Genomic DNA, 27110 nt, shown 5'->3' with positions numbered 1-27110 from the left:
GATAGTTTTTTAAATTTTATATATATATATATATATATATATATATATATATATAATTTTTATTAAAATATCTTTCATATATATAATTATAATATTTGTTTAATTTTGAATTATTTATATTTACACATGAATCTTATAACCATGCTGAGAATAAGGTTCGTGCGAGCCATGCAAATCTTCTTCTTAAGAGTCGACCTTACGTAGAGAAGACGAGAAGCATTGAGTAGACCAAGTGGATTGAAGCGATTGGTGGGAAGAACAGAGGTCGAGTGTACAATACTAGTGTCTTATTAAATTCATTGAAAACTAACCATCATGATTGCTTGTCGAGTTTTCATCTAACTACAACAATACAGGTCGATCATAGCATGATGTATAGGCTGAAATTGATAGGATTCAACAAGAGATTGAGCAGAACATCTAGAAAGTCAACAGTTGATGCGACAGGAACATGAGGAATCAATGCATAGAACTATTGAGAATATTATGAATATGAAGGAGGAGAAATAGCAAGAGTTTGAGATTATAATATTGGAAGATAACCGTAATTACTAACAAATGCAAAATCGACATTTCTATTCTTTTGAGTGTAATTATCAGCAGGAGCAGATGCTACCACCTCCATATAATTAACAGTATAGCATATGTCATCACTATCTCCTCATTTGTCGATGTTGTACCAATATCCTTCATCCTAGTATCAACATGGAGGATATTATCAGTCATATATACCAACATTGTTGTATCGTAATAATCAACCTGATTTGAATGAGTCATATTTGCATCAATTTAATTTTTTAATAATGTAATAATTTGTGAGGACCAAATCCCTATTGTCTCTAACATGTAAAATTTGCAAGGACTAGAGCCTAGGAATTTGTCTAAAACATAAAACTTGCGAGAGTAATAGCTTTAGGAAAGTGTTTGATCAATTTTCAAGGGCGATAACCCTAGAAAAGTGTTTGATGGTGCAATTTGTGAGGGCCAGAGCCTTAGGTACATTGTTAATTTGCGAGGGCTATAGTCCTAGAAAAATGTATGACACCTAATTTGCGAGGACTTTGGCCTTAGGAACGGTTCATTTTTTTTTTTTATAAACAAAACATGATTTTGCGAAGGCTTTAGCCGTCAGGATGAGTTTTTGACTAGCAAAATAGCTAATGCATTGAGGCCCTCACAAATGCTTCATTTCTCAAGATTTTTTAGCCTTTCCTAGGGCTTTTAGTCCTAGCAAAAACATATACTTTATTGACTGAGATGTTGTCATTATAGTCTCTAAATGTGTAGAAATTATATTTTTTACTAAAAAATATATTCATTCATTTAAATCAGTAGAAATTACATTGATCTTTAACAATACAATTCAAAATTATTAAAATTAAAAAGGATGAATTTGCAAATAACGTTACAGCATTCTCGTTAATAGCATAAAACGACAAAAAATCTACAAATATGACAATGTCTACAAATATGATAAAATTGTACCGTTTAGAATATCATGCATCTGTAATTGTAATGTTGACTACATCAAAATCATTGTTCAAATTTGAACTAAATCAAAGTTAATTTATCAATCGAAATCAACGAACACCGCAACAAAGCGAAAAACTAAAACAAAGTTGCACCATGTCAAACAAAATAATGTCGCGATAAGACGAGGAAACTGCAAAAAGAACAAGGAAAAAAAAAACTGAAATAGGTGAAAATAGCTTATTTAAACAAAAGAGATTAAAAAAAAAAATCTCTAAACGATTTTAAACCAATAATTTACCGTTAAACTACATTCATTTTTCTTTATTTTTACTAATACCACATAAATTAAACTGTCTCTTTTATTATAACAATATTATTATGAATTTCTATTTTTCAAAAACGACACCGATAGTTATTAACATTTTAAACGACTTTAAAATATCTTATATTGATTAAAGTAGTCGGCCATACAGCCACTGGTAAAAGTTTTAAGAGTAATTTATTTATTTTTCTGTGGGATCTTTTACCGATGTATAGTACAACGATTCTAAAAACAATAAGATTTTAAAAGATAAATTTATTTTTAATCTAACAGTGCTTGCCATTGTTAGACAATACATAAGCCTAAAGAATTCATGTCCCTCTTGTGTAGATGTTACAATATGGTTTTTGTACATATATTAAACTCGCTACAATATTTATGACATATATGTATATATTGTGTCCTTTTCATAATAAAGGGTCGCCAAGTAATGATGTAAAATCTTTACTTTTTGAAAATGGAACAACTATAGTCTATAGTCAATCCATAAATACTTCTCTCCCATTTCTTGCTAGTGCTTTCTTCATATTTATATTTTCATATAAATAACTATTATTATCTTTCCTGCTCATGGATGTAGGTCATGGGCCTGTGCAGTACACTAACTGCACAGGATTTTTTTTTTTTTTTTTATATATAAAAATTATAGGATTCTGAAAAATACTATTAAAAAATAAAAATTCATATAAATTACAAGATCTAAAAATAATAAAAATCCAAAATTGAGAACCATAAATAGATTTTATGAACAAAAAAAGGGTCTGTATTTTTTTGGAAAAAAAATAGAATCAAACTTTCAATGTTAGGGATATTATTTACAAGTTTTTTTTATTCTATTGATGTTATTTGTAATTTAAATAAAAAATGTTTTTTTTTTAGTTTTTAGTATTATTTTATTATTGATTCCATTTTTAAAATTAAAATATGACCTTCAAAATATTTGGCAGACCCAAAATACATATAACTTTCTCCATCTTATCCTGGTTATGCCCACTATATACTACAATTTAGTGATGTAAGCATTTTTATTTTCCTCTAATTAATTTATCTACAAAATTCATATATTCAAATGAATTAAGTACCATGAAAATAATTTTACTTGTTTGCAAGTTAAATTTTAGACGAAAAGATTTTAAAGAGCTAATTCTATATTTTAATATATATTTGATATTTTATTATTCTTTTAAATTTTTAAAATATCATTCATATATATATATATATATACTAAAATATAAATTTAATCCTTCAAAAATTTTCCACCAAACACCAACTAAAGATTTTGTCCACTTTCATAATCAATTTTATATATATATATATATTGTCTTAGATGAAATAGTAAAAAAAAAAATTGAATACAATTTTGAAATTTCAAGTTTGAATCCAAGAGATGGTATCAAACCCCCACAACTTCGTCAATTTATCAATTAAACTAAACTTTCCTGATAATTTTGTAAATGTTTTACTAAGGCCAATTAGTACCTCTCTAAAAGCAATCACACATAAAATTATTTCTGATTTTTCGTCAGCACCACTTAAATCAAGTCATAGTAAGTTAGTAGCACCTGAAGAAAACTCTGATTAGGGTCCATTTTTCATATATTAGCTGTCCAAGTTCTTTGGTGCAATTTTTTTTGGTGCAATTTTTTTTATGCACATGATCCCCTAGCCAAATTCTAGAGTCACAACCTGTGGTCTACTATCAAATGGTATTTGAAAACTATTTAAAATTTCAATGATGATAGACGTTGTCTTGTGAAAGTAGAAGTTTGTGGTACTCCTCATTCTAATGGTTAAGAAAATGATTTGATTGATACATGTTAGATAAACACTAAAGAAAAAAAATATGTCATTCAAAATTGAACTCGTTGAACTGCCATCAATCAAGTCACTGTTTCAACTGTAAAGACAAGAAAATTGTGAACTTCTACTTCCAAAGAATGTCGTTAGTCAACATTAAAATTTCAAATAATTTTTAAGCACTAGACTACAATAGACCGTTTCTGTTCTTGGTACCAATAGTGAAATTCTAACAAACTTTTGTCTTTGACAAAAATGGAATCTTCCAATAAGTGAAAGGAGGCCAATAAGACATGGATAACTTTCTAGACCTTGTTATTGTGGCTATAAGGGAAAAAATGTGTCTTAAATTCATTTGAGAAGGGTAGGAAATTATTATAGTTTGCATGATAAAGACATTGTGTCTTTTCTAGCCTTTGTTTTCAATATATATAAGAAATTTGATTTGCTATAAGCAATTCAAGATTTAAAAGGTGGGGGCAAAAACACATATTTGTAGTGTTGTTTAAAAGCATAATATTGGTGTTTTTCTTAACTCATTACTGTGTGATAGATTTTCTTTTTGGTTACATCACTGTGTGATAGATTGAGAATGAGAAATGTCATATAATGTGATACTGTTCATATGATTCTCGAACTAGTGTTAGGAGCATCTGCATCACTTCCTTTTTAGATATTTAGATGTGATGTATATACATCATATTGATGAGAATTTTTATTTTTTTTTGTTGACAATATCAATATGAGAACTAATAAATGGAAATTTTGAAATTGAATTTTTTTCCTTCTAAAAAATATTATCAAGATTAAGAATATTAGATTGAGAGAATTTTAAGATATACAGGTATTGTACTTTTGAATGTGTAAAACGTTTTAACTATATAGCCTCTAAATGCATCAAAATTACAAAAACATCCATAAATATGTTTCTCATAATTCACCACCAGAAAATAGTTAATTTGTAAGGAACAAGAATTCTAGAAAAGTATATATGATTGCAAATATATTATTTTGAAGAAAATATATCCTAGGAAATAGTTTTCAAGGAACAATGATTATTTTTCTGAACATTGATTGAAGTATTATCAGTTTGAGTTGATTTTTATAGAAAATTTGCGAGGTACAATATCTTCAAAAAATTTGTCTATAAAAATATTTTAAAATAGTGTCAGTAAAATAAAAATATATATAAAATTAATATAATTATGAAAAGGAGAAGGATGAGTTTTTTTAAATTTTTCTATTTAACTAAATTATTTAATATTCATTTTTGAATTTTTTAATATGAAATAAATATAATAAAATGAATAATTTTTTAAATTAATTTACATAAATACAAATTAGATTTTCTAAATCTTTCGTAGTAAAATAAAATTATATATTAATGGCAAAAAATAAAATCATTCATATATCTAGCATGATAAAATTAAAATCCATATCCAAATATTTGTACAGACTTGCAGATAATTAAAATGCAATAATAGAAAAATGACTCATTCTAAGTCATCTTCATAATCATATCACCAACAAAGGCTAGTTAATCTACTGGTGATGGTAGACAACAATTGCGGTTCTGTCTATTTTGAATCATTCGTTCCATCCTTTCATAAGCTCTTTATTGATTATGCATCATCTCAAACAGTTTTTGGTAGTTTTTCCTTTTAAAATCAAGTTGGTTTGAAAAACTATGACTCTTATTTGTTTTGATGATAACGAAATTAGTTTGTAGGAACAATTTAAAGCACTAATATTTTGATTAAGTGTGCATGTCTTAGATTAAGTGAATTATATAGAATCTTATGTCATGGCCTTTGATGATCGGACTAAGATAAAGGAATAACAATACTTTTCTTCACTCCGTTTTCTTAAGTTTGGTGCAAGCGTTTTGACACATGCTTCTAGTGACGCGAGCGACACTATGTTTTGGTTGACTCTGATAATGCAAGCAATGCTCTGGTTCTGTTGACTTTGGAAATACATGATAGTTTATTTTTAGTTGCCTCCGTTGAACGCAACTATGCTCTATTTGTTTACTTCTGATAAGCTAGACAAGTAAGTGATCGTTTGTAGTTGATAATCACATCATCATATCAAGTATCTGATCCTCTAACTCTGATTCATGTTGTATGCTCTAAAAGAAGTCAACGCTCCGAAGAAGACAAAATATTTGCGCATCTTCTAATTAACATCGTGAATATGCTACTTGTCTAAATGCCTTTAAGACATGCTCTAGTCATCATATCCTTTGCTTCCCTGCATTCACACCAAGATACGTTGAATCAATTACCAAGATACGAAACTTCATTACTCATGTTGATTTCTTGCAATCAGGACAACAACTAGAAACCCTAAATGATCTCTATAAAAGGGTGTGCATTGCTAACTGGAAAAGTAAGAAATACATAAGATATAAGCACATACATCCCTATCTGCACTCTTGCTCAAAATCATTCATCTTACTCAAGTGTTGAGAAAAGTTTATGAAAGGACGAATTTGTAAGCATTCTCCTATAAGAGCTATTTCAAAAACATAAACTTATTCTCTTGTTACGTAGCTCAGTAGAGGTTTCCTTTCTCAACAACTTGATTGTACTAAGCTATAAGGTTGAGAAGATTTAAACACAATCAATTTGACTAGTAGGTGTTCAATAAAAGTGTTATTATATGATGAACTAGTGGATCAAATTCTTCAGGTTGAAGGGACTTGACGTAGCTACCGTGTTGGTGGTAAACCAAGATAAATCATTTGAGTTTTTCTATTTTGTTATTGTTCATTTGTCATACTTTCTTTACTATAGCTTAGTCATGCTAAAAGTATTTTAAAAAGAAACACAATTCAAACCCTCTTCTTGTGTTTCCCGTTCTACTACTCCAAATCTTTCACGCTCTTCCTACAGTTGTAGTTTGACCCTTAATCCTTGTTCCAAAATTTGACTATGTGACATATGTTGATTCATTCGTTGTTTCATCTACTAATTCATGTGTTCTATTAAGTTGAGGATTTTTTACGATAACTCTAGGGGACAAAAAGAATCTTCTCCATCAACAATTTGCTAATAAAGGCTTCGACCTCTCTTGTTGGGGAAAAAGTTTCCATAACTTTAATCTTTATTTCCTTTCAACAATCTAGTAACAGTCTCCCAAAGTTTGCTTGTAGTAGCTTCATCAACTACAATAGCATAATCATTGATGAGAAGATGAGCTGCTAGATTGAGATAACGTTTGTCCCAAAAGTTCATTGTGACACCCTAAAACCCAAAATAATATACATAATAATTGATATCATATTTTAATTAAAATTTGTAGCAGATAAATAAAAATTCTCTCAAAAGAGAAAGAAACTTTTACGAGTTATTAGGATATCGCATTTCTCAAAATACAAATGAAATATTTCAGACTTTTTCTTCCTATAAAATAGTGCGATCTCAATAAACTTCGTTTAACTATAATTTCTTAATTTAGTTCTAAAAACTTAGTAGTACTTATAATGTTTTCATACGAAAATCCGTGTCTAATTAAATAAGTAAAATATAACTTATAACTCTCATTCCCAATAGCATTATTAGAGCGAAGCTTCTCCCAAACTTGCACTTCAAGACTCATTAACCTGTAATAACTACGATTTTCCAAACGCATGACTAAGTCAATCAAATACAAACAACGAATGAGGTGAATTTTGAAATCATTTGATAGTATAATATAAGTAAGAGAAGAACACACAATTAATCATAATAGACCATCAAAATATTATTATGATATATCAAAATATTCAACGAAACAATACCATATTATAACATCAAAGTCACTCAAGTAAAATCATTATCTCATTATAATATGCATCAAATCATCTAAGAGGAACTATTATTACTTTTGAAACACATTAATCATAACAAGATAATCACAAGAAAATGCAATGGTATGCATGAGCTTAGACTCTGAAGTACTTTATTAGGAGGTTTGAAATTATTCTAACTCTGAAGTACTTTATTAGGAGGTTTGATATTATGCTACCACCCGAGTGGATGGACAATTCCAGTTGACTATGTCCTCATAGATCCCCTCAACTCAACCCGAGACACATATATGCGACAGTTGAGGTAAAGGTGTGTTGCATGGTAGTTCTCAATATTTGGAGCGCTAACTCCAAGTCACCTAAGAATTCTCCACTCAAATACCTCCAAGGTCTAACAATTTTTTTTAAGGCTGAATAGTAGACCGACACGAGCAGACTCATTCAATTGTACTTCTCAGAAATCACTAGGCTTGGCCTACCCAATCACTAGGCTTGTGAGACCCTACCTATACAATGCAAAATAATATTCACTTCAAAAAAATCATCTACTTCAAAAATTCCCAACATCTATTTTCTCCCTCGTTGATCTAGGCTACTCCATTAAGAGTACCATCTTTATCACAAATTAGAATCACCACTATTTCATCAACTATGAGGTTACTTCAATATTCTCATCACAAATTTATAACATTACTCTCATCAATCATACATTATCACAAATTTATAACATCACTATCATCAATCGTACATCATCATCATCACATAAATATATATCGTACAATATGTCCATCTTTTATTATCACATCACATAAACTCGTCTAATCAAATATATTCATATGATTTCATTCAACATCCAATATCACAATAATATCAAATATCAAATAACACACAATTATCAAAAATTAAATCAATCAAAACCTTATAAATATTTATATTTCACATTTAAACCGCACAATTCTCATATGTTCACATTAATTAATTTATCTTTTAAAGGGCTACTGTCATACATAGTGAGTCTCAGATGAATCGTTGAAAATTACGGTTTCCCGTTCATCTCACAATATATTATACTCATGATTTCAAATGTTCTCTCACCCCTTACCTTATTTCGATGCTTTCACAAGCAAATACGATTCCACAAGAAAAACATCTTTGTTTTTTGACTCATTGTCCTTCAATCATCTAACTCTATAGTTTATGGGTAAATGTCAAGAATAAATCATGAGAATATACTTTGAAAAGGTCAATTTCGAAATTGAGTCACGTAAACATATGCTAAATCAGAAAATAATTAGTGGATAATATAACCATTGTTCAGACAGTCGTTTTAGTGTTGATTTCGCTCAAATCGAACTTACGATGCTCTAAGTGCGGCTGGTTCTATTATGCACTCCTCATGCTCCCCCCCCCCTCTTTCTCATACCTTTCCTTCTTCTTGTTTTCAATCAATTTTTCTTTTAATTAATTAGGTTTTACTCTTGTATATAGATCTAATCCATAAAATATATTTTACTCATTTATATTATTTTTTAATAATAAAACCAACAATGATCAAACTAATTTTTTTGGCACTTCTTTAAACCTAATTTTATTACTAAAACATTAATATTTTACAAAATAAAATAATTAAAGTAATTAATCTTTTAAAAATATATTAGTAATAACTAAAACTTCCATACTCATAGTTATTACCCCAATTGTTAAATTATTATTTTTTAAGATACTTATATTAAAATACTACCATATTTAGAGAGAAATAAAAAATAATTATTATAATATCATCAATTTACATTAATTAATAAATCACAATAAATACGTATCAAATCATCATACCATAACAACTATATAAAAATAAAAGAAATAAAAAATAATATTAGTACTATCTCAAGATAATTATATATAAATAAATAACTAAAATAAGGGATACTTAAAAATAATTATATAAATATATTCACACATAACATTAGTCAAACATACGAAAATATTACATTAACTACGAAACACATATACACGTAAAATTGCCAAAAAAATTATTCTTTTAAATATGTATTCTTTTTTTTAGTTATACTAAAAAAAGTTTGGACTCCAAACCCACCTGTATTTTTTTATTTAACTATGTAGTCCATTTTTTTTTTTCTCTCTTTTATAGGTCCAACCCTTTTATTTTCAAAAATATTAATAGGTCCAACCCTTTTATTTTCAGAAATATTAAGTTTAACAACTTCTAACAAATATCAAATCTCATAAATACAAAAAAAAAAAAAAAAATCATTAAAGCTTAACTAGACATTACATCTTTTTGATCTTTCAATTGTTAAGACACAAGTTATACAATTTGATGGTTTCAAAATTCATTTTTTATAACAAAAAATAATGAAAATATTCTTAAATGGATTAACTAGATGAGACATCTTTTTAATCCTTGAATTTCGATAGATAAGTTGTACAACTTGATAGTCGTAAAATTCATATTTTAAAATAATTATTCAAATTCAACGAACTCATTTTCTTACATCAATTTTTTTTTATTATCAACAAACAAAACAAACTCTCTTTAAAAACAATCAACACATCCACATTTTCTACTCAAGAACTATCTAATAACTCATTTAACTATACCATATTAAAAATAAAGGATAGTCAAAGTACTAATACATTAATTTAAAAATAAATAATTTAATTAAAATAAGAATGGACAAAAAAGTAATATGGCGAATGTCCAAAGGGCAAAAAGAAGAATTTCCTTATTTCCCCTCATTTTATCCTTTTCAAGAAAAATACTCAATCATTATCTCATTTTTTCCTTCTCCTTCCTGTAAATAGTCTCAAGGGTAACCCCATTGTTACTAATCATCTTCTCTTCCAAATCCTCCATTTTTCCTTCTCTTCTAAATCTTCCAAAACTAGAAGTTCACTAAAGTCCCCCAAAGCTACCCAGCACAACCTTGTATGCGGAAATTTGTCTCTTCATCCTTGCGAATCAACACAAATCAATGAAACAGGGAACTCGTCTTCAAGAGGAGCTCAAAGCTACTTTGGACTTGAATATTCATCTTCTTTAGTGCCATTTTTGTGACTTATGTTACATTAACTTCTTTTAGCATGAGGGTTCTAGAAATTCATTCAATGAAGTTCTTTACTCCTTGTTGTTGTAAAATATGACCTCTATTGTTTGAAAAGGTATATGACGGTTTTTAAAAAAGTGCAACAAGATTGATAATCAATTTAACAAAAGAACACTTTTATTAAACCAATGATCAATCACGGTCCCAAGGAATTGTTTCTAAGCGAAGTTTCACACTTACATGTATTTGTTCTACAAATTAATCAAGATACAAGCATGCAATCAAGATTAATCATACAATGTAATATGGAAATAAAGAGTAAGGGATAGAGAGTAGTACACCACGATTTTTATACTGGTTCAGCCGTCTAACTGACGACCTACGTCCAGTCCCGAAATTAAACGATTTCGGCCTTTTCAATAGAATCTTTTTGTAAGACCCATAATTTTAAAGTACACTTTATGCATTTTTATGTATTTTGGATTTTGGCTCGGAGGCTTTTTAGCCAAAGTTAATAATATTTTGGAGTTTATATGATCAAGAAGTTATTTTGATGCCGTTTAGAATTACTCGTCGATAAATAAATTAAATTAAGTGCGAAGAATTTAATGCGTTACGGGTGAAATGGGAGTTTAACAAATATCTAGAGATTTTGAGATATTTGTTAAGAGTAATTTATATATATATATTTGGTTGGAGGGAAAAAGAAAGGAAATAGAAAGAAAGGAAATTAGAAGGAAGGAAAAGGAAAAGAAAAGGATATAAAAAGGAAAGAAAGAAAAGGAAAGAAAGGAAAAACAAGAGAAAGAAAAACAAAGGAGAGAAAATAACATTTTTCCTTCTTCTTCCTCTGACCGCGCGAACACCTCCATCTCCCCTTTTCTTCTTTCATTGGTTTTGCTTCCTTTTTCTTTTTTTGACTTCAAGAATAGAAACCCAAGTTTGGGTGGGTGATAGAACAAGGATTTCTCAACTCCACTCTTCCTCTTTGATTCGAAAACGAAGAAAAACGGTATTAGGGATTCAAACACAAACCTCCCTGTTTCACCTAAATCTAAACGTCGTTACAAGAAGTGATAGAAGGGAAGGTTTCTCACCTCCGTGCTACGGTGCTAGTGGACCAATTTTGGAAGCGGCGTTGCAAGCGGAAAATTTACCGGATTTACTCACGGTGCCGTAATCGCACGTTAGAGCTAACGCGAAGGTAAAGGCTCCTTCCAAACTTTTAGTTTGCATCTAGGGCCTTATCTGTGGTTGTGTGGAAACGAATTTTGTTAGGATTGGAGTATTGTTTTGGAAAAAATGAATTTACCTCACGTATGTAAGATTTTGAATAAATGAAATTTATTATGTTGATGTGTGTTCATCGTATTTGGCGTGTTCATACTTGATGTTTGTTGATTGATGTGTTTTGGTGTGAATTATGGATTGAATGTGAGAATTTGTTTGAGTTTGTTTTGTGTGGAATTTGAAAACCATTAAGTTATATGAGTATTAAGAATGGGGAATCTCTTAATGTCTTGTTTACTAAATGTGTGTTTGTTTGTGAAAAATCGTTTAAATTAAATGAGAATTAAGAATGGGGAATCTCTTAATGTCTCGTTTACTTAATATTTGTTTTGAAAATCGTTTAAGTTAACTGGGCGTTAAGAATGGGGAATCTCTTAATGTCTTGGTTGCTTAATGTTTGTTTTTGAAAATCGATTAAGTTAAATGAGAATTAAGAATGGGGAATCTCTTAATGTCTCGTTTACTTAATATTTGTTTTGAAAATCGTTTAAGTTAACTGGGCGTTAAGAATGGGGAATCTCTTAATGTCTTGGTTACTTAATGTTTGTTTCTGAAAATCGTTTAAGTTAAATGAGAATTAAGAAATGGGAATCTCTTAATGTCTCGTTTACTTAATATTTGTTTTGAAAATCGTTTAAGTTAAATAAGTATTAAGAATGGGGAATCTCTTAATGACTTATTTATCTAATATTGTTTTGAAGTTTTCGCTTTTTTGTAAATTGTGCAGACCCGTGATAGGTGGCACCTTGGTAAATAGTACTTTGGCCTGTGATAGGCGGTACATTTACAATTTACGTTATTTTAGTAAGCCGTGCAGACCCGTGATAGGTGGCACCTCGGTAAACAGTACTGACCCGTGATAGGTGGTACGTTTACGAGTTACGTTCCTGAGGGAATTGTGTTTGTCCGTGAGAGACTGCACAGGTGTTTGTCCGTGAGAGACTACACCCTGTTAAATTGTGAATTGTTGGTTCATTTGGTATGTGTAGTAATTGTGTTATAAGTGTTATGTTTTGGAATTTGGTGATAACATGTTGGATTGCTATACCATTTTGAAACCCATGATGTTGTATTGATTGTGTTATAAATGTTAAGTGTTATGTTTTGGAATTTGGTGATAACATGTTGGATTGCTATACCATTTTGAAACCCATGATGTTGTATTAATTGTGTTATAAATGTTAAGTGTTATGTTTTGGAATTTGGTGATAACATGTTTGCTTGCAATACTATTTCGAAACTAATGATGTTGTAGCGATTGCGTTATCAGTGCTAAGTGTTAGGATTTGAGATTATGTATGAATGTGATTGAGTTAGTTATGAATTTTTGGAAAAATGATGAGGGAAATCGATTTCCCAATCGATTGGATGAGTTGCAGGAAGTTCACCATTTTGACCTAATCGATTTGCCAATCGATTGTATAAATATGTCTTTCAAAATCTTTTAAGAAATCGATTTGGAAATCGATTGGCAGAGAGGCAGGAACTCAGCAAAACTGCCAAAATCGATTTGGAAATCGATTTGGCAACACAGGGACTCATCAGAACTGACAAAATCGACTTAGAAATCGATTTGGTCATGCAGAAACTCAGCAGAACTGACCAAATCGATTTGGCAATCGATTGGCTCAGCAAAAGTCCTTATTTTGAGTTAGATAATCGATTGCTCAATTGATTTATCAATGCTTTGGTCAGTTATGTATTACTTGATGGATTGAGAACTTTATTTTGAGTTCATTGTTAATTGGCAAGCATTGTATGAACTTTTAGCATATGGAAAATCCTTTTAAGGTGCATGCTTAGTTGAAAGGTTATTTTGTGCATTTAAAACTTAAATGTTATGTGTTATCTGTTAATTTCGGTTGGTGACCCTTTACAATTATTGTGGAAATCTGGGCTTTGCCCTCAGATGAGAGTCAGGACGATCCTACCGGTTCGTACCCTACGGACGGGAATGGAGATGGGAACGCTTGACTGCAGCTACGTTAGGAGGATCTCACGGGGCGCGTGGAGATCACTCAAGGTGTTTAGTTGTTTTGTAAAATGATCAGACTAGGTTGACACAGAGGGAACGAATGTCCTTCTTTTGGGTTGCGTTTATTTTTAAACTGGAAGACTGTACTACTTTTGTTATATAAATATTTTGAATTCATGGATTGAGAACTTTTCCGCTGCTTGAAAATTATAATGACTTAATTACTTATCCAAAGGTGTTACCTCATTTATTTCTCTGTTTTACTTAAATTACTTTTGAAAAAAAAATACACCCTCGCTTAGAAAAACGGGGTGTTACACTTTTAAGTGTTTTACAGATGTTCCAGCGCTCCCGGCCTATCAATCTTAAAACTCTCTCTATTCTATTTGGCAACCACTGTATCCCAGAGTTTCTCTACAAACTCTTCCAAGATCACAATAAAGCTTCTTCTTGATGAGCCCTCTCAACAATGAAGATAACTACCAGTTTCACTACTGGATTTTTATCAGTTCTTTCTTTACAAAATCTTTGTTACAGAAAATATAAAAGATATACAAAATTTGGTCTCAATCACTTGCAATGAATCTCACACAAGTAGTTGTTTGTCCATTTTAGTGTTTGTGAGATCATTCTCCTTTTCTCTTAAGAGGTCTTTTTCAGCTCTCTATTGATTATGAATAATCGTTGGTTCTGGGTCTAAAAAAGCAATATCAAAGGTTATTCAAATGTTATCAAAAGTTATTAGAGAAAGTGATTGAAAACCATTTATATAGTTTCTGAAAAACAACATATAAATCGATTTCCCAATCGATTCATTAATGTAATAAAACAGGCTCAATCGATTATCGCAAGTCTTGTTTTTCTTGAATCTTGAAACTACATAAACTAATCGATTACCTAATCGATTATTTTAAAATACTTTTCAGAAAATTATGTGTAGTTAATAGTTGAATCGATTGCATAATCGATTTAAGGTGTTTTGTTCCAACAACGAGATCAAAACAATCGATTACTCAGTCGATTCATTAAGTCACATAATCGATTCAATAATACACATAATCGATTTGGCCATATATTGAGTGTTCCCTATAACTCAAATTTTTGTCTCAATCAATTTGCCAATCGATTTGGTTTAAAACAAGGATTTAGCTTATTTCAAGTAAATCAATGTGCCAATTGATTAAGTGTTATGTTCCTGAAAAAAGTGATTTTACCAGTTTGTTCAGTTCAATCGATTGCCTAATCGATTGATACCAAACTTGTTTCAATTGAATTTTTCACAATGGATTGTCCAATCGATTGTGTTTGTCACATACCATGTTCCTTATGAAATCTTATTTACCAAATCAATTTGCCAATCGATTAGCGTATTAAATGGCTTGGTCCTATGACTTGCACAATCGATGTGTCAATCGATGTATCCAATCAGTTTTAGTCTTTGTGATTTGAACAATCGATGTGCCAATCGATTAGGGTGCTAAACGGCTTGCCTCTGACTTGCACAATTTTTAACAATGATTGTGCCAGTCGATTGTCTAATCGATTGTTTAATCACAGACTACACACTTTCATACAACCCTTTTTACAGAATTGATTGCCTAATGGAGTTGCTCAGTAGATTTTCCAACTTTTGTTGATTTCTTGAGTTCCAAGCAATTGTCTCAAATATGTAGGGTTGAATTGTTGTTCCTAAAATATTACTCAGTTAAAATGTTAGATTTATCACATAATGTATGAACATTGTATGTTTGTTAATTATGTCAAAATTAGGATTAATGGGACCTAAGTCCAACAATCTCCCCTTTTTTGCATAATTGACAAGCATACAATTTTAACTTGAGTTTAGCATTTCAAGGAATTTACCAATATAGGTACCAGCAACAGAGCATAATATCAGAGCATAAGTACCAATATTATTTACCAAAATATGAGTAATTTAAGTAGTCATCAGAGCAGCAATTTGCAGTATAGAAGCAACATAAGTAGCATGTAAAAGTTTCCACAAGTTATAATGTCTCTCCCCCTTTGTCAGTTAATGCAAATATGGTTTCAAAATGAATTTTCTCCCCCTATGTTAGTAAACATAAGCACCGGGGATAATTATGGTTTCAGAGCAAACAAATATCAGTGTATCAGAGCAAAAACATATGCAGATTAAACAGATTATGGCAATAGATCATAGAACAATTGAATAAACGTGCTCAAATGTCATATATGGAAGAAAATAGTACAGCAATAACAAGACATTACATCACAACAAAGAACCTAAAAACCTAATCACCTAAACCAGGTTGTTCCTCACTATTAGCCAAGGGAGAGGTAGAGACCGATGTATTACCCTCAGTAGGTGTCTCCTCAACGTGAGGTTCAGAACTATCTAGGGGAGTGGGATTTTGTTCCTTTGTTGCTTGTCGGCCGATATCCACAATATCTTCAAAAGATAGCTTAATGCCTAAATGAACTTGTATCGCATCAACATTCTGAACAACTGAGTTCAGAGATGCCTGGAGTGTCTTCAAAGCAGCTTCCATTCGATCATTTGACGCTTACATCTTAGTTTTGTGAGCCGCCTGAGCTTCCATAAACTCTAGCATCTTTGCGAAGAACTCAGGAGAGGCTGCTACTGGCTCAGCAGCTTGTTGTGTAGTAGGCTGAATAGGTTCAACATTTGGTAGGGGCCTGATCCAGATACCATTCACCCTTTTCAATTGCATTTGATTGACAATTGATTCACCAAAAACAAGGGTGGTTATTGAAGATTCTTCATCGACAAGTGACACCTTGAAATGTCTTAGAATCTTGGTGATTAACTGGGGATAGGGCAGCACCAGCTTGCTTTGCGATGCTTCCATCATATGGCTCAGCACTATCCATGTCCAGCTCATCTTGAGCTCTTTGGACAGTCCCCACAACAGTTGTATGTCCAACTTCTGAACGACAGCATGGTTTCTGGATCGGGGAACCAGCATCCGGGTTAATGTGTACATAAGCATCCGATGATGGACCTTCATTTGACCAATCGGCAGCGAAATAGTTTCGACAAAGCCTTCGACCATCAGGTCCTTCACAGCAGTGTGTCTATCAAAAGAAACTTCCCATCCTTCATCAGCAGCTTCAGCCTCAGAACTGCCATCAATTGATTTCCCGTGGATTAATTTTATAAATTAACATTTCCTCGAAAATGTTTTATTTATCCAAAAATAAGAAAACAAGAAAACTTTGAGTATTTGTATCTCTTAATAAAAAGAAAAACTAAAATCCCCAAAAAAAATATAAATAGTACTCAAAATTGAGTTCTAAAAACAATTGGACCAATACTAATAATTATTACAAAAAGCTCAAATCACGTACTCTGCAATTTAGATTGCGTAAAGTCGGAATTGGGATTTTGTGCCAACAGAAAAGTTGTAACTATGATTTTTAGCTTTCCAACTCCTACTCGCATGCATCAATCCAATATCGAGAGTTCAAGTTATGGCTTGCCAAGCAAGCAAGGATCAATATGCAAATAATAACATTAAAACTCAATTACGACCCGAAGTTTAGAAACATGTGAAAATACTAACCTAGGTTATAAAGAGCTTTCAAAATGTCACAGTACAAAGCTAATAACATGTGCCAAAATGCATTGATCAAAAGTCAATCACATGACGCTAAGATACAAATTATTGAAGATAGATTGAGAGTTGTAGAAGTAGGGAGTTATCAAGGTTCAAGTAATGCATTTGATCTTTGCCTCGTTCCCAACTTGGTTGTACCGCCAAAATTCAAACTTTCAGATTTTGAAAATTATAAAGGGATGACTTGCCTGAGAAACCACTTGACCATGTACTATATGAAAATGGCATCTCATGTACACGAAGATAAGCACTTGATTCACTTTTTCCAAGACAGTTTAATTGGGTCAACTTCAAGTTGGTGTACGCATCTATAAAGGTCTCGCATTCACTCTTGGAAGAATTTGGAGGGTTCTTTTTTTAAACAATATAAGCATAACATTGATATGGCTCCTAACATAATGCAGTTATAGAACACATTGAAGAGAGACAACAAAACATTTAAAAAATAAGTCCAACGATGGAGGGAATTGGTTGCTCAAGTAGAACTGCCTTTATTAGAAAAAGAATTGGTATATATCTTCATGGATACCCTTCAATCACCTTTTTATGATAGAATAATCTGAAGTGCATCATCAAATTTTTCTAACATGGTCATTGTAAGGGAAAGAGTAGAAATTGGGACGAGTAATGGAAAAATTATTTGTCGAATTAACAATGCCAAGAAACCACTAACAGGGTTCACAAAGAAGATGGAAGGGGATGTTAATACTGTTATAGTAAATCTAAAGGCCTCTTATCATCCACCCATAAATTCTCTTCGACCTACAAACTTTCAGCCATTGCTACTATTGGGACCAAGTTGGTTATATACATAGAGTTTTGATGTTAACAAAAGTATTTTATGAGAACAATATATTTGACTTCACAGAGTATGAAAGAAGATTCATGTTTTGAAAATAATATATTTTATAAATATAATTTATAATTGAAGAAAATCATTGACCAAGTTAAAAAGAAGATGTGGTCAAGATTTGAAGAACATTTGATCAATATTTATCACAAGAAGATATTAATTATTTACAAGAAGATTTGATCAAGATTTATCTACTAGAAGATATGAATTGTTTACAAGAAGATTTGATCAAGATTTATCACAAGAAAATATGAATTATTTTCAAGAAGATTATATTAATATTTAACACCAGAAGATGTGAATTATTTACAAAAAGATTTTAACAATATTAACCACAAGAAGATATGAGTTATTTACAACAAGATATAAATTATTTACAAGATATGATCAAAAATGGTTTACAAGAAAAAACACTCACAAGAAGATACATTTATTATTTGCAAATATATGATTTAGATTTTTGAAAAAGGAAAAAATACTGAATTGGAGTTAGTCATATTCCTATTTGTGAAAGTTCAAGAACCAGTCAAACACTATGTTCCCGCCCATATTAAAACAAGCAATAGGAAGAAAGTTTAATGTGAAAAATTTGCGAAAGAAATCTTTACAAAATATAAACAGTATCAATTAAAATAATTTACAAACTCAATCTTAACAAAATATGAACAGTATCAATCTGAAGAATGTACAAACTCAACCTTAATAAAATAAGAAGAATATCAATTTGAATAATATACAAACTCAATCTTAACAAAATACAAAAAAAAAAATCAACGTTAAGAATTTACAAACCAATCTTAACAAAATATTAACAGTAACAATCTGAAAAATTAACAAACTCAATCTTAACAAAATACGAACAGAATCAATCTGAAGAATTTAAAAACTTAATATGAACAAAATAGGAACATAATCAATCGAGAAGTATTGCTCAGATCAGATTCAAAAATAAATAATTGGCTAAAGAATATATTATAAAATAAAATAAAATAACATCTTGTTCAAAATTATTTTTGAATAACATCATTGTTAACCAAGCTAGGAATGAAGATACAATTCAAAATTAAGCGAGGACTACATTGAAGCCCTAATTTTATCTATAAATAAATACGCAATGCTGAAGAAGAAGATCATCGAAATATCATAAAATAGTAGAAAAACTCGAGAGTGTGATAGTCATTGCTATAATCAACTGATTAGAAGGAGCTACTCAAGTTCCAAACATGTGTATTCAACAATTTGGTATTAGTGTGCCTTCAACAATATGAGTGTGTTAGATTGTGCGGAGCAAACTTGGCTGGTAGAGTCAAGGTGTGTGTGTTCCTCAAAAGTATGGGGTTGTCAAGTTGTTTGAAAAGACTGGTTAGGTGAATCAGGTGCTTTGTAATTCAAGTTGTTGAATTAGTGGATTAAATCCTTTTGTGTGAAGGGACTAGATGTAGCCAAGTTAGTGGTGAACCAGAATAAAATACTTGTGTCACTTTATTCTTACACTCCTTAGTTTTTTTATTGCTTCTACTCCAAGTAAATCAGCAAGTCTTAACCAGTTTAATCAAATAATAAAAAAGTTATCAACTTAGTCAAACACAATTCAACCCTTACTTCTCGTGTTTTCACATTCAAGTGGAATTAGAGCTCGGTCTCAAGGTTGATAACTTTACAGTGTTTGAGAAAAGATCCAAGTGTTCAACATGTTTGGATTAAGTGAATAAGCTATTAGAGGTAACATCAACAAACCACCTCAGTTTGATGGATAACATTTTGAGTACTAGAATTATCGGCTAAGAAGTTTCTTCATTTCATAAGATCCAGAACTTTGGCACTTGGTGGAAGATGGTTACATTGCTCCAAATAATACTTATGGCAATGAGATTCCAATGCAAGAGATGGATGTTTATCAGAAGACGGTGTACAAGATGCATCATAAGTCCATATCATCCATTATAAATATAATCACTTTTAAGGAGTTTGACAAATGTATCAACAAGGAGACCGCAAAGAGTATTTACAATACTCTGATTCTTACCAGTGACGGAAGGAACTTCAAGAAACAAAGGCCAACCTCCTAGTCAAAAAGTATGAGATGTTCAAGATGAAAGAAGATGAAAACTTGAAACAATGTTCTCCATATTCCAGACTCTGATCTCCAGATTAAAGATACTTGAGAAGAGTTATACTACAGATGATCATGTGAAGAAGATACAAAGAAGTCTATCAAGCAAGTGGAGACTTAAGATCATTTTCATTTAAGAATCAAAGGATCTGAATACTCTTAAGCTAGAAGAATTAATCAGCTCTCTCATATCTTATGATATTGAACTGGCAGAGGATGAGCCCAAAAAGAAGCCACCAACCTTGGAAATGAAATCCAAGCCAAAGAAAGATTTGAAGGCAACAGCAGAATCATAGGATGATGATTCAGAAGATTAGAATGAAGACTCAAAGAAAGAGGAATTGGCTTTCATATCCAGAAAAATTCAGAAGATGTGGCATAACAAAAAGAAGAAATCTCCCCAAAGATATTCTAGGAAGTGCGGCAGAGGAAATGATGATAAATCTGACAAGAAAAATGTCATCTGCTATGTATGCAATGAACTTGGACATATCAAGTAGAATGCCCAAATCTAGAGAAATGGAAACATCAGAGGAAAGATTACATACCCAAGAAGAAGAGTCTGATGACTATATGGGATGGTTTTGATTAATCGGCGGATGATGAAGAGCATGCAATTTGGCTTTGATGACTCATACCAACTCTACCTCTAAATCCAACACAAACTCCGACTCTGGAAGTGAATCAACATGTGAAGAAATTAAGGTATTTTCTGACTTAACTCGATTTGATATAACTAATATTATAAATGACTTCTTGAACAAGAATAATAAATTGTCTTTAAAATTGAAAACACTTAGGAAAGAAAAAGCAAACCTAACTGAAGAAATTAATGTTTTAAAGAATCAAAGTGTTGAAGTTAAAGGAGAAAATGCAACTCTAAAAAATAATATTGTTGAACTGAAGGCTAAAAATCTAGCTCTGAAGAGTAATCATAGTTCAACATCAATTGAAAATACCACATGTAACTTATGATAAACATGAAGAATTATTTCAAGATTTTCTTGCTAATGGAATGGAAAGAAGCAAGTATGCTTCTATGATTTATGGAGTTAGTAGAAATGGTAAAAGAGGTCTAGAGTCCAAAGAAATTATAATTGAACCTATACCTATTCCCTCTAATTTCTTGTGTAATGTTTGCTCTAATAAATGTTACTCCAAATTATCTTGTCTCATGGTAAATACAAGGAAAGACAAGAAACATTTCAAGACTAACAAGCCAGGACCAAACCAAATTTGGGTACCTAAGAAAAAAATTGTCTATGTTGCAGATGTCATCAACAATCAATTTAAAACACCAATCATGGTACTTGGACATTGGATTCTCGCAACACATGAAGGAAGAAAAGTGTACGTTCCAAGAACTACCATTGAGAAAATGAGGCACATTAACTTTTGGAGGAAAGCAAGAAGTGCTGGAACCAAGTTGGTTTAAATTGAGTTTTTTTTATTACAAAAGTGTTTTATGAGAACGGTACATTTGATTTCAAATAGTATGAAAGAAGATTCGTGTTTTTGAAGAAAATCAAAAATAAGATTTGTTTCAAATTTATAATTGAAGAAAATCTAAAATAAGATTTGATTCAGATTTATAATTTAAGAAAATATAAAATAAGATTTGATTCAGATTTATAATTGAAGAAAATCTAAGATAAGATTTGATTCAGAATTATAATTGAATAAAATCTAAAATAAGATTTAATTCAAATTTATAATTGAAGAAAATCTTTGAACAACTTGAAAAGAAGATATGATCATGATTTGAAGAAGATTTGATCAAGATTTATCTACAACAAAATATGAATAAAATTAATCTGAAGAATTTCCAAACTAAATAATCTACAACGCAATATGAACAAAATATGAACAAAATCAATCTAAATAATTTACAAACTAAATCTAAAAAAAATAAGAACAACATCAATCTATAAGAACTGCTCATATTGGATTCAGAAATAAAGAATTGGTTAAAGAACATGTTTTCAAAAAGCATCTTGTTTCAAAATATTTTTGAATACGATCATTGTTGACTAAGCTAGGAATGAAGGTACAATTTAGAAATAAACAAGGCAAAATTGAAGCAATCATTTTAACTATAAATAAATACCCAAGAAAGAAAAAGAAGAAGAAGAAAAAGAAGAAGAAGATCATTGAAAAATCAGAAAAGAGTAGAAAAACTCAAAATCCAAATTTATCTTAGAGTTCAAAAAGAGAAACACTTGTTCAAGTAAGAAATATTTTCTTAGTGGTTTTTCTTAGAGTGTGAGAGTTATTATTGTTATCAACTTTATTTGAAGTAAACATTTAAAGTTTCAATCTTTTTTATCCAACCTGATAGTAGGGCCATCTAGGTGGGCCGAGTCAGAGCTTCCTCTTCCAGTGAATGATCCCTTACCGACTATCACTAAAGTAGCAGACTGTTCTGAGGTTCAGGCGCCGCCTAAGCCACCTATCTCGTGGGTGGATCTGACTTCTGAAGAGAGCGATTCGTCTATGGATGTTGATGAGGAGGAGGTTACCTCGAAGATGGATGTTGCGTCATATGAGACTTGTGGAATGTGTGGAGGTCACCCATGTTATTGTAGTTGCTAGAGTATGATCAGATTAGTTTTGTTGTATAAGAACTTGATATCTTTCTTTTGGTGGTTGTACTTATTTCATTTTGAGATGACTGTAACTATACTTATACAGTCAGATGACTTCTGCTTTGGTGGGTCCATGTTCCATTTTTTTTTACGTGACTATGGGGGGATTAGTATTTCTTGGAGAAGTACTTATACAGGTGTCTGCCGAGAATACCCCAAGGGTATGAGCAATGTCTGATAGGTCTCATAACCCCAGCGTATTTTATATTTGGATATTTTGGTTTATCGCCTCAAAACTATTTCAGTTTGTTATAATTATGATGTAATTAATTATGACAATTGTCGTTTGTGCTACGCTTTGGTATTTTATTAGTTGATTTAAAAAATAAAAAATAAAAAAATACACTCACGCTGTTAAAAATCGAGGTGTTACATTGTGGTATCAGAGCTTTGGTTAGATTGTAGGTTGACCTGTAGGTTGGGAGTCGTTATCTGATCATGTGTCGGGGTAAGTTGTTTGAGTTGTCAAGTCTTATGTAATTTGTTATGTGTTGATGAAGTCGAAAGTTGTCTTTTGGAATTCTTCTAAAAGGTGTTAAGATTTCTTCTTGATGTTGGTTTTATAGGAAACAATGCCTCCAAGAAGGAACGACGCTGCAAGAGTCAACATCAACAGGGACGATCAAATGGCTAAAGAAATGAATAATATGGTTGTTTCTGTTGCTGCACATACAACTGCAAAGACTTTGCGAGATCTTGAGAAGAGGAAAAGAGAGATGCGTGCTGCTGAATCTAGGGGATTGGAAGATTTTCGTCGTTACAATCCTCAAAAGTTCAAGGGTGATGAGATCCCGGAAAAAACTGATCAATGGATTCAAGAAGTGGAAAAGATCTTCGAAATGATTAATTGTCAAGCAAGGGTGAAGGTCAACTATGTTACGTATCTGCTACTAGGGGATGTTGAATATTGGTCGAGAAGTACAAGGCTTCTGATGGGATCAACTCATGAGGAGGTGAATTGCGAGTCGTTCAAAAGGAAGCTTTTAGACAAATACTTCCCGATGAGTACCAGGACTAAGCTGGGGTATGATTTTCTTAAACTCTATCAGGGAAATATGACAGTGGGTGAGTATGCTGCTAAGTTTGAGTCACTGTCAAGGTACTATAGGTTTTTCCGTGAAGAGGTTGATGAACAATTTATGTGTCACCGTTTCCAAAACGGACTGAAGTATGAGATTCAAGACTCCGTCCTGCCATTGGGAATTCAACGTTTCCAAGTCTTAGTGGAGAAATGTAGAGAAGTTGAGAACATGAAGAACAAGAGAGCCAACTAAGGAGGGAACTTTAGTTCCGGGGGGGCTAGTCGGATGAACCATCAGAACAACAAAGGAAAACAAGTTGTTAAGCCATATAACCGCCCGCAGAACAACAACATGAGTCAGAATCACCTAGGGAACCAGAACTTTGGAAGACAATAGGGACAAGTGATTCGATGTTTCCGATGTGGAAAAGAGGAACATTATGCTACTGCTTGCACCTCTAACAATCCAATTTGTTACAATTGCCAAAAGTCAGGGCACCTTGCAAGGGATTGCAGGGCTCCGAAGGTCGAACCAATAGTGAATGCAACTAGGGCTACTCTTCCTACAACTAGAGGACGCGTTTATTGCGAGGGCGCTGAAGTTGGATATCCCTCTAGCAATCTGATTCAACGTGACTGTGAGATTGCAGGTAACACTCTAACTGCACTTTTTGATTATGGGGCAACCCATTCCTTCATTGCTATGGATTGTGTGAATCGTTTGAAGTTATCTGTGTCGTCTCTACCTTTTGATTTGGTTGTTTCTACACCTGTTAAGACTTTGATAGTAAATTATGCATGTTTACATTGTCAAATAACTATCCAGAATAGGGATTTCTTGATTAATTTGATTTGTTTACCTCTACAATCACTCGAAGTCATTCTCGGTAACTAGTTCTTTTCCCCGAACCAGAAGTTGTTAAGTATCTAGCTGCTAACAAACTCAGAGTGTCACTAAGAGAAGGAACTCGTGAGTTTCTGTCTTTGGCCAATGTGGAGGCAAAGGTGAATGTGAACATAGAAGACGTAGTGCTTGTAAAGGAGTACCAGGACGTATTTCCAACAGAAATTCCAGGGTTACCTCCAATAAGAGAAATGGAGTTCTTCATTGATTTGCACCCAAAAACCGGACCAATTTCAATTGCGCCGTATCGAATGTCACCATTGGAATTAAATGAGCTCAAAGACCAAATTGAATATTTGTTGGAGAAGAAATTTATTAGGCCAAGTGTATCACCATGGGGAGCTCCGGTGTTGCTAGTTAAGAAGAAGGACAGAAGCTCACGCTTATGTGTGGATTATCGGCAGCTTAATAAGGCAACTATTAAGAATTTTTATCCTTTACCACGTATCGATGATTTGATGGATCAATTGAGAGAAGCCGCGATATTTTCGAAGATTGACTTGAAGTCGGGTTACCATCAAATTCGAGTGAGAGAATGAGATATTCAGAAAACTGCTTTCAGAACTTGTTATGGACATTATGAATAACTTGAAAAGAATATCTTGTTCGTTGATGATATTTTGATTTATTCAAGGACTGAGGAAGAACATGGAGAACATTTGCGCCATGTTCTTGAAATTTTACGCGAGAAGCAATTGTATGCCAATTTGTCGAAGTGTGAGTTTTGGCTAGAGAAAGTGAATTTCTTAGGACATGTGATAACCAAGGAATGAATCGTCGTGGATTCGGCAAAGATTAAGACAATTCTTGCTTGGAGACAACCTCAGACTGTCATTGATATACGAAGTTTTGTACGTTTGGCAGGATACTACAAAAGGTTTATTGAAGGTTTTGCGAAGATTGTAGCTCCGTTGACACAACTTACTAGAAAAGATCAATTGTTTTCATGGACGGAGAAGTGTGAGAAAAAATTTCAGTTACTGAAGAGAAAGTTGACAACCTCACCAGTATTGGTATTACCACAACCAGAAGAACCATATGAAGTTTATTGTGATGCATCTCACCAAGGTTTGGAATGTGTTCTGATGCAACACAAGAAAGTTGTAGCTTACGCCTCAAGGCAATTGAAGATTCATGAAAGAAACTATCCTACTCATGACTTGGAGCTTGCTGCTGTAGTTTTTGCATTGAAGATCTGGAGGCACTATTTATATGGATGCACGTTCACAGTGTTCAGTGACCATAAAAGTTTGAAATATTTGTTTGATCAGAAGGAATTGAACATGCGTCAGAGATGATGGATGTGTTGATTATTATGACCTCGAAATAATCGGAATGTATCAGTTCTTTAAGAAATTAAATCAATTTCATACACACAGCGGAATTAAATTGCGGCATACAAGATTAGCAATTGCAAGTAGATGGATAAGAGATTAACCAAGATGCATGCAAGTCAAATTATCAGTTTAAACAATATTACCTAACACAGAATATGTTTAACATGCATCTAATATTAATCACACATACAAATTTTGCAAGATAGAAAATTAAAGGAGTTAAGGGTTAGAGAAGATTGCACCAAGAATTTATCCTGGTTCAGTTGTCAACGAGACAACCTACATCCAGTCCTGACAATCCAATCGGATTTCAGATTTTCTTCTCCAATAGAAAGAATCAATTACAGATTGTCCAGTTTCATCCCTGAAACCTATCTATCTTAATGATCTCTTTCCTATTGATCACCCTCTGATCCTTGTGGACACTCAGCAGTCTAACACAAAATCAAAGTACGACTCTTTCTTGTTGAGCTCTCTCACCCAAGAAAGTAGCCACCAGTTTTAAGCTGGCTTTCTCGCTTTCGTTTCTTTTCAAAGTATTATTACAAACTGAATAAAAGAAGTACAAAAAGAAGTCTTCAATCTTGATCAATGTGACTTCTCACGAATCTGGATATTCAAGGATTTTTCATGAGAACATTGTCTTTTCTCTCAAGAATACTTTTTCAGCTCTCTCAATGATTATTGATAATCTTTTTGGCTGTGATCTGAAAAAGCAATCTCAGTAGTTAACCAAGTGTTATTGAGAGTTCTTTTGTATATCAAGAATATTCAAAGTGTTTATCAGATTGATATTGAAAGAATGATTGAAGACAGTTTATATAGTTTCTGAAAAACATCTTAATAAATCGATTTATTAAGTTTCATAATCGATTAACAAATACTCAGAATCGATTTGGCCA

This window comes from Cicer arietinum, chromosome 7 (genome assembly GCF_000331145.2).
Source record: "Cicer arietinum cultivar CDC Frontier isolate Library 1 chromosome 7, Cicar.CDCFrontier_v2.0, whole genome shotgun sequence".
Lineage (NCBI taxonomy): Eukaryota > Viridiplantae > Streptophyta > Magnoliopsida > Fabales > Fabaceae > Cicer > Cicer arietinum.
The sequence above is the reverse complement of the archived record's forward strand: the minus strand, read 5'-3'. Positions refer to the sequence as shown.